Here is a 3,760-nt window from a genome sequence, read left to right as displayed (position 1 = left end):
TATCACCCTCCCCTTCCTCCATCAGAAATGAATGGAGGAAGCTTGGGCGATACCCTTCTCTTCTCAGAACAGAGTGCTGCAATGCCACTTTTACTATGACGGAGCTAGATCTTCCTCTCACTTCATCCCGATCCTCTGCCCCATGACCAGCCAGTGTTCGCTTTCAGATGTTGCGCACCTTACTCTTGCGGGCAAACACTTTCTCCTTCATGTGTACAATTGCATGTGGGCAGAGGGTATGTTTCCCAGATGCGGGCCTGAATTCACTGTCGTACCCATACCTAAGCCCTGTAATGACAAACACCTTTCTTCTAGCTAGTGCCCCATTTCTCTCTCCAGCTGTGTTTGCAAGGTGCTGGAGAGTATGATTATGTCCAGCAGGTATGTTGGCTCGAATCTCACAATTTACTAACCACTCCGCAAAGTGGATTTCGAGCACACCGTTCTGCAGTTGACCATCTTGTCACTTTGTAAACCCATATCATGAACGGTTTTCTGCAGAAATATCTGACTGTGTCAGTGTTTTTTGATTTCTAGAAAGCCTACGACAGCTGCTGGAGGACTGGTATCCTCCATACTCTCTACAAGTGGGGTTGCTGAGGCAGCCTGCCCCATTTCCTTCAGGAATTTTTCAAAGACAGAGTTTTCAAGGTATATGTGAGTTCTGCCATGTCGGACACCTTTATTCAAGAAAATGGTGTGCCTCAAGGTTCTGTCCTGTGCATCTTCTGCCAGGCACCTTTGGCTTCCTTTATATCAACAATTTTGTGGTCTATTTCAGGTCTCCATGGACTTGTCTCCTTGAGCAGCATCTTCAGTGTTGTCTCGATCATCATCACTTGTGGAGCATCAACAATGGATTTCCCTCTTCCACTGACAAAATCATTTGTATTAATTTCTGGCAGTGCATTGTTTTTTTCCACCGTCTTTACGTCTTAGTCCTGTTGCTCTTCCATTCACTGAAACTATGAAATTCCTGGGACTCATGCTCAATAGGAAACTTTCTTGGTCCTCCCAAGTCCCTTACCTGGCTGCTTGCTGTACACAGTACCACAGTGTCCTACGTATCCTCAGTAGAACTTCCTGGGGAGCAGATGGAATTACTCTCCTCAATTTGTACCGGTCTCTTGTCTGTTCGAAACTAGGCTATGGGTGTTTCATTTATGTATCTGCACGTCTGTCCCCCTTATGCTGTGTCTATACAATCCACCATCATGGCACTTGTTTGGTGGTGCCTTTTACACTAGCTTGTTTGAGAATCTGTGTGCAGAAACTGCGGAACTACTACTGTCATACCGACATGATGTTCTTCTCAGTGAATACGCATGCTGTTTGTCTGCCATGCCTGGCAGCCCATCCTGTGTCTCCCTATTCAATGATTGTTTTGATTGCCAGTATGAGGTGTGTCCCTTTTGTCTGTTACCTCTTGGAGTTCGCTTTCGGCTACTTCTCCGACAGCTTAACTGCACGCTACCTGTCACTTTCCCGATGGCCGTGAACCCTTCATCACCTTGGCTTCATGCAATGTCCCATGCTCACCTTGGACTTTCATTCACTTCCTAAGGACACTACTCTAGACTCACTCTATTACCGTAAGTTTCTCGGCCTTCACACAGAACTTCACGATAGTACCTTTGTGTACACTGATGGCTCTTGAACTGACTGTTTGTCAGGTGCGACTTTGTCATTGGCACTGACAATTTTCGGTATTGGCTTCTGGAACACTGCTCAGCATTTACAGCAGAGGTCTTTGCCCAGTATCAGGCTAAGCAGTGCATCCGGTGACACAGGCTTTACAATTACACTCCTGGAAATTGAAATAAGAACACCGTGAATTCATTGTCCCAGGAAGGGGAAACTTTATTGACACATTCCTGGGGTCAGATACATCACATGATCACACTGACAGAACCACAGGCACATAGACACAGGCAACAGAGCATGCACAATGTCGGCACTAGTACAGTGTATATCCACCTTTCGCAGCAATGCAGGCTGCTATTCTCCCATGGAGACGATCGTAGAGATGCTGGATGTAGTCCTGTGGAACGGCTTGCCATGCCATTTCCACCTGGCACCTCAGTTGGACCAGCGTTCGTGCTGGACGTGCAGACCGCGTGAGACGACGCTTCATCCAGTCCCAAACATGCTCAATGGGGGACAGATCCGGAGATCTTGCTGGCCAGGGTAGTTGACTTACACCTTCTAGAGCACGTTGGGTGGCACGGGATACATGCGGACGTGCATTGTCCTGTTGGAACAGCAAGTTCCCTTGCCGGTCTAGGAATGGTAGAAGGATGGGTTCGATGACGGTTTGGATGTACCGTGCACTATTCAGTGTCCCCTCGACGATCACCAGTGGTGTACGGCCAGTGTAGGAGATCGCTCCCCACACCATGATGCCGGGTGTTGGCCCTGTGTGCCTCGGTCGTATGCAGTCCTGATTGTGGCGCTCACCTGCACGGCGCCAAACACGCATACGACCATCATTGGCACCAAGGCAGAAGCGACTCTCATCGCTGAAGACGACACGTCTCCATTCGTCCCTCCATTCACGCCTGTCGCGACACCACTGGAGGCGGGCTGCACGATGTTGGGGCGTGAGCGGAAGACGGCCTAACAGTGTGCGGGACCGTAGCCCAGCTTCATGGAGACGGTTGCGAATGGTCCTCGCCGATACCCCAGGAGCAACAGTGTCCCTAATTTGCTGGGAAGTGGTGGTGCGGTCCCCTACGGCACTGCGTAGGATCCTCAGTCTTGGCGTGCATCCGTGCGTCACTGCGGTCCGGTCCCAGGTCGACGGGCACGTGCACCTTCCGCCGACCACTGGCGACAACATCGATGTACTGTGGAGACCTCACGCCCCACGTGTTGAGCAATTCGGCGGTACGTCCACTCGGCCTCCCGCATGCCCACTATATGCCCTCGCTCAAAGTCCGTCAACTGCACATACGGTTCACGTCCACGCTGTCGCGGCATGCTACCAGTGTTAAAGACTGCGATGGAGCTCCGTATGCCATGGCAAACTGGCTGACACTGATGGCGGCGGTGCACAAATGCTGCGCAGCTAGCGCCATTCGACGGCCAACACCGCGGTTCCTGGTGTGTCCGCTGTGCCGTGCGTGTGATCATTGCTTGTACAGCCCTCTCGCAGTGTCCGGAGCAAGTATGGTGGGTCTGACACACCGGTGTCAATGTGTTCTTTTTTCCATTTCCAGGAGTGTATATCATTTGCTCCAACTCTCTCAGAGCTCTTCAGAGTCTCTGTGTGCTGTACACCATGCATCCCTTAGTGCAACAGGTCCAGGAAAGCTTCCACTTGCTCACTCTTGATAGAGCCTCTGTGATTTTATGCCAGTCCCTGGTCATGTTGGTCTGACAGGAAACGAGGCTGCTGTCACTGCTGCTAAGGATGCAGTCCTCCTACCATTACCCACTAGTTCTTCCATTCCCTCTGATGATCTCTGTGTTGCTGTTTGTCAGCAGGTGGTGTCACTTCGGCATCACCACTAGTCTTCCCTTCATGGGAACAAGCTCCGGGGAATTAAACCTCTTCCAGCAGCTTGGTCGACCTGCTCTCGGCCCTATTTCCACAAGATCATTTTAGCTAGGTTGCATATTGGGCACTGTCTTTTTAGCCATCGTCATTTGTTAAGTGGTGAACCCCTCCCCACTTTGTGCTCATTGTCCTCAATATTTGATGTTTCACCATGTCCTGGCGGAATGCCTTTTTTTTTTAACCACGTATGCTGTAATTTAT

Source organism: Schistocerca serialis, chromosome 4 (assembly GCF_023864345.2).
Source record: "Schistocerca serialis cubense isolate TAMUIC-IGC-003099 chromosome 4, iqSchSeri2.2, whole genome shotgun sequence".
Classification (NCBI taxonomy): Eukaryota; Metazoa; Arthropoda; class Insecta; order Orthoptera; family Acrididae; genus Schistocerca; species Schistocerca serialis.
The sequence above is the reverse complement of the archived record's forward strand: the minus strand, read 5'-3'. Positions refer to the sequence as shown.